Here is an 11,288-nt window from a genome sequence, read left to right as displayed (position 1 = left end):
GCTCATTTTTAAATCTGCCCCAAGAACTCCCAACCCACTATTCACTCATCTCCAGGCCATGGCCCCCGACTTATCTTTTGGATGATCGGTGACGTGGATCCACGTTGCACCTGAAATGAGTCTGCCTCCGAGGGCCTCATGAGTGCCGAGGAGCCTCTTGGTCAGCTACAATAAAGTAAACCGAAACCAAAGTGTGATCCAGAGTTACGCGGGCCAAATCCCTGCAAGTCAGCTACTTGCCCTTTCCTGAGTGTGCCTGGCTCCCTCAGGCTCCAGCTTCATCCTGATTCCAAGGCTGTGGCCTTCATTAGGGGTGGCACCTGGGTAAGAGAAAGGCAAAGTTAAATGGCATTGCTGTGAGTGCAGTGGATGACCTTGTGTGCTGTAACACACGGGAATGCCTCTGCTAGGCTTCTGAACAGCCTTGTGTGGGGGGGCCCTCAAATAAACAAATAAACACCCTTTCTCACCCTGCTGCCTGCAAACCCCCTCCCAAGAACTCCTAAATGGATACCTGATCACCCTCTCTCTCCCATGCACAACCCTCAACTCACCTGAAGCTTCAATCTCAAACATCATCCTTGACACTGGGCAGACCTCTCTTGCGACATGATCCATCTGCTGAAAAATTGTTGTTCTTGAGAGCTGAGCAATAAGAACCATTTCTCTCCACTGCTCACCTTGGCTGCTGGTATCCAGATTGACTTCCTAAAAAGAAAGACAAAGAACAGTGCTGTAACACAGTCACCATACACACTTCTGCTGCAGAGACAAATGGGGCCTCACCTGCTCGGGGCAATCCCCTCAACGGGATGGGGCCCTCTGGCACCGATTCAATCCATCTCAATCTGAAAAAAAAGGTAGGACAAGAGTCAAACTGTTGCAGGATAACTGAGGAGCTCCAGATATCCTGTGTCCATCTACAAATCCCACCTAGAGTCCAACTACACCCCACATTACACATTCCAAGTCCCCGGGCCCTCTCCTATCGCACCAGGCTGTGCGGCAGGGCAGAGCAGCTCCGGCACATACGTGTGCTGACACCCGTGAATCAGGACAGGCAGGACAGGACAGACAACAGGGACACAACAGGAACAGAAATCTCTTGGCAAGGAAAATGGCTGCAAGGACTGAGAGAATGCAAAAGGAGATGACTGAGTTCAAACTGACGGTCAGCTGATGAGGCTCAGAGAACCCTGGAGGAAGAAGATGCTAACTGAAGGATTTATTCCAAGAACAGCAAAGATCGATGCCTAGGAATCCTATGCTCAGAATCCTCTGCCTGCCCTCACATTCTTACAAGTCCTACTCCACCACAATGGATCCAGGTGGGGCACAGCTGTCCGTACAGCTCAGAACAAGACCTGACAAGACACCTGACTGGATGCTTCCAAAGAGAGAAGAGAGTCTGATGCCTGTCTGAGCTCCCCAGTCAAAAGTTCTGTGGCCTGGATGCCAGGCCAGGGAATGCAGTGATCACAGATGCTAACAAGGATGCCAAGGTTTATGACAGGCCCCCCTAAGGTAAAAGACATTGCATACACAAACAACACATAATGCACAACAGACACATGACACGAGACACACCGGGACTGCTCTGCCCTGCGCTCCTCAGCACTGGGATCAAAAGTGAGACGTGGCTTGTATGGGGCCTAAGGGGCCACTTCATGAACACCCCCCACCTCCAAATCGGACCCAAAAACCCCTGCCAGTAATTCCCAAACCAGCACCATGCCTTCATCCCCTCTGTGGGTCACAGCCCTCTACTTATCTCTCAGACATCTGGGGATGCCAGTCTGTCTCAGGTGCATAGAAAGGCCACCTCGTCAGCTGGGAAGGTCCTGCTGGCACCGGGCTGGTGTCTCTCAAACAGCTAGATTAAAGAGAACCAAACATCAGTGCCTGACCTTGGCACCGCATCGGCCAAAACCCCACCACTCTGCTACTCACCGCGCTCCTAAGAAGGCCCGGCACCTCCTAACCCTGACCCTCTGCGACACCTGGAATGCAGCTACACCTGAAAGAAAGCTAGAACATATGTCAAACACCACCAGGGTAACTCACAAGCTGCAAACACCTTATGTCAATCTAGGAAGAGCAGCTAGAGCCCAAGTACAGCCCACGTCACAAATTCCAACTCCCCATGGTTTGTCCTACTGAAGCACGCCATGCAGCAGGGCAGAACAGCTCCGGCACAAATACCTGCAGACACCCGTGACACAGAACGTGACAAACAGGGGGACGTGAAACACGACACATCATGCTTGTGGTGGGGGCCTCGAGGGAAGAGGGCAAAAGGGACCCCAAAGACACACTAGGGAACACGGCACACCGGACAACACGACGCACACCGGAGCTGTTCTGCACTGCCCGCCTGAAAGCTGCCATCAAAAGTAGAGCCTCTCCCTTTAGCTGTCCTAAGAGGCCCTTGGACAAGATTGCCTTTCCCTCTGCTCATTTTTAAATCTGCCCCAAGAACTCCCAACCCACTATTCACTCATCTCCAGGCCATGGCCCCCGACTTATCTTTTGGATGATCGGTGACGTGGATCCACGTTGCACCTGAAATGAGTCTGCCTCCGAGGGCCTCATGAGTGCCGAGGAGCCTCTTGGTCAGCTACAATAAAGTAAACCGAAACCAAAGTGTGATCCAGAGTTACGCGGGCCAAATCCCTGCAAGTCAGCTACTTGCCCTTTCCTGAGTGTGCCTGGCTCCCTCAGGCTCCAGCTTCATCCTGATTCCAAGGCTGTGGCCTTCATTAGGGGTGGCACCTGGGTAAGAGAAAGGCAAAGTTAAATGGCATTGCTGTGAGTGCAGTGGATGACCTTGTGTGCTGTAACACACGGGAATGCCTCTGCTAGGCTTCTGAACAGCCTTGTGTGGGGGGGCCCTCAAATAAACAAATAAACACCCTTTCTCACCCTGCTGCCTGCAAACCTCCCTCCATCCACAATAACTCCTAACTGGACACGTGCTCACCCTCCCTCTCCCCATCACAATCCTCAACTCATCAGAAGCCTCAGTCTCAAACATCATCTTGGACACTGGGCAGATCCCTCTTAAGACATCATGAATCTGCTGAAAATTTGTTGTGCTTGACACAGCTTGGTATTTCAGGGAGTCTCACTCCTCAATTAAAAAAAAAAAAAAAAAAAAAAAAAAAAAAAAAAAAAAAAAAAAAACAGAGCAAAACCAAAAATTACAAAGGCACCTTACCACCCCTAAACACAAAACCCAAAATCACAAACCTAAACATTCCCTGTGTTCTATGCTGTTTTCTTCACAGAATCTTCCAAGCCTCTGTGCTTTAGATGGCCAGCAACACCTGCTGAAAACAAGCTGAGACGAGATGAAAGAGCCTCTTCGCTGAAATGGGAGGAGAGCTCTTACCCCAACACATCCCAGACAGGGTATGAAGCCCCTCAGCCACGGCTGGGGTTAATAACCCCTGGTGGTGCCCGCCTCTCGTTCCCATGCCACCCAGGAAAAGGGAGGGAGCTAATCCCACCAAGCCCTCAGAGCAGCTGCAGCTGTTTAGCTCTGACTCAGATTCAAGGGGAGTAAAGGGCTTGTTAGAGAAGAAAGTTCTTCAGAAAAATAGCAGTACTTTCTTTTTTGCAACAACTACTTGGAGCAGAAGAACAGAAAACTGGCAAGATATAAAACTTTGTGGTAAGGTTACTTAGCTGGATAAATTGGGTAATTGAGTAATTTGCTGTTACCTTCTATAATTATTCTGTGTTTAACAAAAGCCATCTAATAAATTCACACCCAAAACTCCAGCAGCCCAGCTGGCCCTACCAAATCTCTATGTTTATGCATACAGTAAACAAAACCAAAATCCCAGTAATACCTATCAGAAGTCTATGAAAGAAACCTATTGAAATTAATCCTACCTCAAATACAAAACAACCCATCCAAAGTTAGCTTCACGCAAAAAACAATTTACACAGAGTTAATAACACCAAGAAATAAAACAACACACCATATACCACCAATGAATATAACAGTGAAGAAAAAAAAACCACTTTTTTTTTTTTTTTTGTTTTTTAAACTAACTTCTTTTATTAGCTAGAACAAAAGATTTTGCCAGGACTGTAACAACAACAACTTCTTCTTCTGAAATGTCCCTTCTTCTTCCCAAATTCCTTAAAACTTCTGAATTTACATCCAAGCAAAAAGCAAAATTCGTGCACTTGTGCATTCCATGCTCCTGTCAGATTCTCTGTTTCCCTCCACATCTTCTTACACTTTCAGTCTTCACGCTGTGCTGCCGTGATGAGTTTGACGGAAGAATTGGTAAACGTTAAGAGAGGATTTCCCTGCCTCCCTCCCCAAAGCTGGTTTCCTTAGTGCATTTCACTCAATCCCAAACCGGCAATGATGCACGCTCACCTCAAGGCTCACAGCTGCTCGGCTAAACTCGGCTATTGTCGGCTGCATTCGGCTGTACTCGCCTCTTCAGCGCGGCTCTGCTCTCTGCGCTTCGGCCGAACTCGGAGCCGCTCTCTGCGCTCGGCGCGGCTCGACTCGCTTCGGCAGAACTCGGAGCCGCTCAGCGCACTCGGCGCGGCTCGGCTCGCCTCGCTTCGGCGGAACTCGGAGCCGCTCTGTACGTTCGGCGCGGCTCGGCTCGCCTCGCTTCGGCCGAACTCGGAGCCGCTCAGTGCGCTCGACGCGACTCCGCTCGGCTCCCTGAGAGCGGGCAAGCGGCGGCGCCTCACGTTAAACTCGCCCGGCTCGGGGCTCTCCTGCTGCCGCGTCCCGCGGGCGGCCCGGCCATCGCACCGACACGATCGGGAGCGCGGCGTGCCGCAGGAGCTCATTAGGCTGTGACCGCGCTCGCGCTAATTAGCGCGCACGAGAGCAGCGGGCTCGGTTCGGCTGAGCTCGGCTCGGTTCAGGCAGCCTCGCAAGCCTGGCCTCGGTTCGCTCGAGGCCGTCAGGTTCGGCCGGTCTCGCCTTGGTTCGGCTGAGCTCGTTCCATTCGGCCGAAGGCGGCGTCGTTCGTTCGTGTTTTTATAAATATCTTTCTATATTGACTGTATATTTCTATATTTAGATTTATATTTCTATAATATTTCTTTTATTCAAAATAAAACCCCCATCTCTAGCCAAATAAATACAAAAAACCACCTTCTTTCAAACGATATTGAAATATTTTTATACTTAGTATAATTATACGCACATTTATAGTTAGTTTCTTTTGATGCAGTGTATTATTAATTACATATAATATACATAAAATTCTAGAAATGGATTTAAATTATTATTTATGTATCATATCTACTGCTACAACTAATTTTTTCTTGTTTTTAAACTTTTTATATATATATATATATCTGTATTTATTTATGATATATTCCTATACTTACATTTCTACCTTCATATTATTTGTATTTATAATTTTTATAATCAAAACCCTGCCTATTGACAAATAAAAAAAGCCTGCTTTATGTAACGATTTTAAAAAATATTTTCATATTTATAATTTTCATATTTATATTTATAATTTATTCTATATTACATGAGAACACATCTGCTCCTGCACCCCAGTGGGGCTCCCTCTCCTGGGGACCTTGGGGTGCCCCAACGGCATCAGAGCCCAGAGTCTTCACCCTCTTCTCCTCTATTTAGAAACTACACTACAACTCTTTTCTGGAAACAAAGATATTACCTAAATCCTCTCCCCATGTCCCAGACAGATAGATATTCAGTTATTAGTTGGCTGGGCAGCAGTTTCTTAAATAGAATGATAAACAAGACGTGAACATTTTAGCTACAAGCAAATAGGCAAATCTGAACAAGGTACTGATGGCCAGCCACAGAAGTTATTTTGAAGCAATTTTTTAAACAATAAAATACTGATACCACAAAAATAAAGCAAAAAGCTAACTACTGGCTAAAAAAAAATTAACTTTTGACAGCAACAACATTCCAACCACACAGGTTTTTTCCCGATGTCATACTTTATAACTACCTCTCTTGGGAATTCTCATCATGTATCCCAAAAGGAATAAATACCTTAGAGCGTCCTAAAGCAAAAAGTAGCACACATGAGCTCCTCACACTCCCGGGAGGCCGGCACAGCGTGCACTGAGTCAGCAATGAATTCTGCTCAGTGAAGGTCTGCAAACAAAGGTTCAACTGATGAATTTAACTGATTTTAAAGGGAGGTTTTCTAAGCACTGAAGCACAACAAAGAACAAGCAACAACAATTCTTAAAAAAATCTGCAAGTTTTATTTAGCATATATGTGACTGATTTCCACGCTGTGGCTTCTCACTTTGATTTGTCTGTAGGTTCAGGAAGATGACAATGCACACTCTGCCCTCCCTGAGCCCCCCACAGCAGCTGAGCGCTGCTCTGTGTGCTCAGATCATCAGGAACTGGATTACACGTGCCCGGATGGACTGGAACTGCTCTGCTGCAGATTCAGGAGACGATGGCACAGAGGGGCTGGCCGAGGCGTCGTCCCAATTCCATTTCTGTGTGACGAGAAGCGGTTTGTTCCAAACAGCTGCAACAATCCCCAGCTCCCTTCCGTGGTGAGTACCGATGGCACGCAAATGGCAGCCCGAGGAAATCGTGTTCTGGGCTCTAAGTGGTTGGGACAGGGTCTGATTTGTTGTTTTGTACTTGTATGAAGATTAGTACAACAGGGCTCTGATGGATGACATGGCAACACAGAATTAAAAACTCCTCGATAGGATTACATCGACTTCTAGGAAAAGACAAAAGCTTAGGACCCTTCTGAAATCTACTTTTAATCCAAAGCACGGGGATTGTCAGCATGCTGCACCTTCCAGCTTTTCAAAGCAGCTTCCCTCTGAAGACCAGGAAACATTGATTTCTACAGAAACAACGGGCAACCCCCAGGCTAATCTCAGCACTACTGTTTAATAGGGGACCTGCCAGCGTGCCAGTCCAGCTTCAAGTGTGCTTTACTTCACTCTAACGTCCCCACAAAATTCTTCTCACATCTTCCAACCCTGAAATCTTATTTTCCCCTAAAGCTTCTCTTCATTAGCAATTTCCAAGTAACATGGTATTTTTACAACATTCAAAAATGTCATGCTGGACTGTGCTAGAGAGTAATCTGCAAATATAAGCTTAGCAAAGTTTGAATTGACTTGTCCAGAGAAAAAAACTACAAGTGAACACCTACACCTGCCTACAAAGAGCTAACAAGCCCCTGGCAGCTGCCAGCATCAAAGCGCAGCGGATGTCTCTAATACAGGGTAAGGATAACAATATCACCTTCTGTTCTCTCCAGCTTCTTTTCCCTGCAGTCGTATTTTGCTTCTTATGATTTTTTTAGTCCCCGTATCTTCTTGGACAGCACCGAGCCCGACGACAAGGACACGAGAGTCTTTCCCTGCCGGGCGGAGAGAACCAGGAAAACAGTTAAAATAAGAACAGGGCAGTTTGAAATTCATACTTGCAACGAGAAGCAGCGCCTAACCAACAGAACAAAAGTAAACAAAGCATGACACCTCCCTGGGGACAGAAGACTCACAAACTCTCCAGGATTTACAATTCTAGCCACCAACCCCTTCAGGACAGCAGCCAAGTGTCCCCTGGGGTGGTGCTGCACCAAAGAACCATCTGAGAGGTTCCAAAGAGTGAAATGCACAGTATTTTGCAAAGACAAAAAATCTTGCAAAATAACAAAAATACAATAGATGTAAACTACAGGGCAAGAGTACAAGTGTTACCTTTGGCAGCTGGAACCATCCAGGTGAGCACCTGATAACTGGATCCTCACCAGAGTTTGAACCCTTCAGGACACAGAAGGGTTTTCCCCAGGAATTTCACAGACTGAGTTTTGACAGAAGCACGCTCGCCGGATCCTCAGAAACGTCGCCCATTCTCCAGGCGTCTGGAGAGAACTGCAAATGGCTCTCATGTAGTTGGAGCTGGTTCTGTAAGGTCTCAGGGTGAATTTCACCAGATGCAACCAAATTGGGCAACTCCCAGTGGGACAGAAGGAACCCAAAGCTTGGGTAAGCAGAGCTGCAGCAAATACTGAGGAAACAAACATAACAGCGTAAAAGATAATAAACCATCCTTTTTTTTCCCTTGCTTTTGTTTTTTTTTTTTCTTATTCAGATCAGCATAGCAATTAAAGAGAAGGTGAAAAACTCACCATTACTGAACATTTCATCACCTGTAAGCTGAGCATCCTTAGCATAGGGGACTCCAAAGTTAAAATTCACTGATTCCTGGGAAATGAAACCAAATATCGTATGGTAAATAATCAAACAGCAGACATAAAAATTTGTTTCCTCTAAGGACTTTCAGGTACGTATGTATCTTTGCATTACACATTAGAACATACACTTTATACCATCACCTAATACATAATAATTTACCTTTAAATTTTGATAGTATAGCATGAATTTTTAACTTAAACTGGTGATCTATTATTATTCAGTTGGTGCCTAAAGTTATTTCTGCTGTCACGTTCAAAAAAACATGAATTTTTTTTACTGGAATGAGCAATTGATTTCAAAGTCATCACAAGCCCACCAAAACACAAAGCTGGGTTCACTGGACGGGTCTGTGAGCTAGAAGTAGTTAGGCTTGTACTTCCCTCTTGTTCTTCCAGAACCAATAAATGCTGTCAACAAAACCAGGATCTTTAGCCCACTGCTGTGAAAGATTCTACAAGGATGATGGTTTGATTTGTGTTTAGAAGTTTTGATTTGAAATGGCCAGTCCAATGGATAAAGACAGTTTAAGTAGTATTACATTACTATTGTTATTATTTCTATTATGATTTTTACTAGTACTACTACTATTATTATCACCTGCTACTGGAAGAAACAAACCAGTAGTACCTATACTTAATTACTTTTATTTCCAGAAAATAATAAAGAAAAAGAACCAAACCAAAAAAGTCACTTCCTACCTTTTATATCAAGGGATGAAAAATTTCTCTTGGGCTCTTCTCCAATTGATCAAGACTCATAGCACTGAAAGGCAAACAAAACAGTGCTTTATAGAAGGCCAGGTGCACGTTTCAAGGCTGAACCACCAACTGATTGCAGTGACAGCACTTACAACATGAATCGTTCCCAGAGCCTCTGTTCAATGGAATGTTCTGTGGAACTGCCATTTCTTTCCCAAAACACTAACTTCCAACACTTCCTAAACTTATCTTGTATTTTAAAACCACAGAAGTTAGTGAGACTCTGTGCGGAGGTCAGCTTTAAATTTATTTCCTTCTAAAGCACAGAGCTCTGTTCCATCACCCTTCCCTTCGGCTCTACACTGGATCATGGTGAGCATTTGAGGAGTGCTCAAGAACCAATTCGATTTCTCTCTTTTTCTAGTTCTCTCTACTCTTAAATAATGCAAGACAAGTCAAATGAAAAATGACAAGTTCAGCATCAAAGCCACACTTTTTCCCTTTGTCTGCTCAAGAACAGGCTCTAAATCCACTTCTTGCTGCCTTCAACGATTCAGACTTGCAAAACCATTTTGACATGTTTTACAGCTTTATCATAACCCACAGAACGCAAGCTCTGTATTACAGGAAAAGGTAATTCACAGGCCAATATCTAAAGAGACCACTTACTTGTAAATACATACCTTGATAGAGATCGCACTGAGAACGTTTCTGTGGGACTCTAAGGGAGACATATTTTCTGAGTATCCTGTAAACAAGAAAAGCTACGATATATTACAAGACATCCCCACTTTTTCTACATATTCAAATAGGATTTTTAATAAAAACAATTCAGTTAAAAAAGAAGGAAGAAAATCAAGGTAATTTTACTCAGCTATATTTACTCCTGATTTAGAGGGAAAAAAAAGTCACGGGTGCTGCAAAGAAAAAAAAAGTGAACCATAAACGCTTACAGTAGAATTTTAAAACAAGTGCTTGCATAAAAGAATCTTACGGAACGTGAAGTAGAACAAAAAGTGAAACCACTATCAGACCTGCCTATTTTCTCACCATTGTACAAGAAAATCCTAAAAGCATTATAAAGTCGCTGCCTAAAACCGGTCATGGGATGTAACCAAGAACAATTGAGGCATTTGCTAATCTAGACAGAAACCTTTTCTGGATGCAAGTGTCAGATCACAAGTTTTGTCTTTCAGAAGCTCGACAATGCTGGAAAGCATTTTCCCTGGGGCTCGGGAGGGCAGGGGCGGAAGGGGGGGTGACTTTGCAGCTCGCACCTGTGCCATCCGAAGCATACAGCCCGCCCGCTCCCTGCGCTGGGCATTCTCCCGGCCATCTCTGGCTTTACCGCTCAGCGCCGCTCCATCCGCTGTCACGGCACAAAGAGCCACGAGCACTAACGCAGGCAGCAACCCCGTCATGCCGGCGATACCGCAGCGCTCCCTGCTCGCAGCGCCCAACACGCGGCGGAGCCGCCTCCGCCCGCAGCACCGGCAGCAGCCCGAGGGAGACGGCTGCAGCTCGGGGGCTCCTCCGGCGCCTCCGCCAGCCCGAGGGCGGCCGCCCCACCGGGACCGCGGCAGCGCCCGGCGCCGCTCGCCCGGGGCGGCTCCTGCAGCTCCCGGCCCACGGCAGCAAAGCACCGCCTCGCCCTCCGCCATCGGCGGGCGGCAGCGCCCCCCCCCCCGGCACCGCTGAGTGCGGCCGAGGAACCGGGCGGACGCTCCTTCCGCGCTGCTCAGCTCCGGGCGGGCGGCCAGACGGAGGCTGCGCCCCTCCAGCGTCGCTGTCCCGCGCGGGAGAGGCGCCGGCAGCTGCGCGCGCACAGCCCCGCGCGGCCGCCTGGCACGCCAGCCACTCATGTGCCGCGTCAGCCGTTGCGTCACACGCCGCGCCAGCAGCATGGCCTGCCGGGAGTTGTAGTCTCGGGCTGACAGCCACCGCTCCGTCCCCCGCCACCGGGAGCTGCAGTCCCTCCTGGGCATCAAACAGGTCCTTCGCCCCAGGGCTGGGAAGGACCTGAGGCAGCACCGCTCCTCTCCAATGCCCTCTCTTTTTCCCTCCAACTCTTTTTACTTTTTTCACTCTGTTTTTCACCACTTCCCTTCCCCTTCCCTTCCCCTTTCCTTTCCTTCCCCTTTCCTTTCCTTTCCTTTCCTTTCCTTTCCTTTCCTTTCCTTTCCTTTCCTTTCCTTTCCTTTCCTTTCCTTTCCTTTCCTTTCCTTTCCTTTCCTTTCCTTTCCTTTCCTTTCCCTTCCCTTTCCCTTCCCTTTCCCTTCCCCTTTCTTGTATTTCTAATCTTGGTTTACCTTTCCACCTTTAGAATAAAAAAGCAGCAGTAGAAACTTTCAGGCTACCCGAGAGTAAAAAAAA

At 46.9% G+C, this 11,288-nt stretch overlaps 1 long non-coding RNA gene across 3 annotated transcripts; it reads right to left on the bottom strand.

Moving 5' to 3' along the window:
* Positions 1 to 6,220: 6,220 nt before the first annotated feature.
* On the bottom strand, positions 6,221 to 10,472 carry LOC134433677 (uncharacterized). 3 transcript variants are annotated; one of them, XR_010031682.1, is made up of 7 exons: positions 10,193 to 10,472; positions 9,599 to 9,663; positions 8,916 to 8,979; positions 8,151 to 8,226; positions 7,720 to 8,029; positions 7,262 to 7,379; positions 6,221 to 6,667 (listed from the first exon to the last, which is right to left on the bottom strand). It is a non-coding gene; the product is annotated as an uncharacterized LOC134433677 (long non-coding RNA). The 3 variants fall into 3 exon arrangements; XR_010031681.1 differs by having other exon boundaries at positions 6,221 to 6,489; XR_010031683.1 differs by having other exon boundaries at positions 6,221 to 6,489; positions 7,770 to 8,029.
* Between the last annotated feature and the right edge of the window lie 816 nt (positions 10,473 to 11,288).

This window comes from Melospiza melodia, unplaced genomic scaffold (assembly GCF_035770615.1).
Source record: "Melospiza melodia melodia isolate bMelMel2 unplaced genomic scaffold, bMelMel2.pri scaffold_235, whole genome shotgun sequence".
NCBI classification, from domain to species: Eukaryota; Metazoa; Chordata; class Aves; order Passeriformes; family Passerellidae; genus Melospiza; species Melospiza melodia.
Note: the sequence above shows the minus strand (reverse complement) of the source record. Positions and strands in the feature narration are given on the sequence as shown.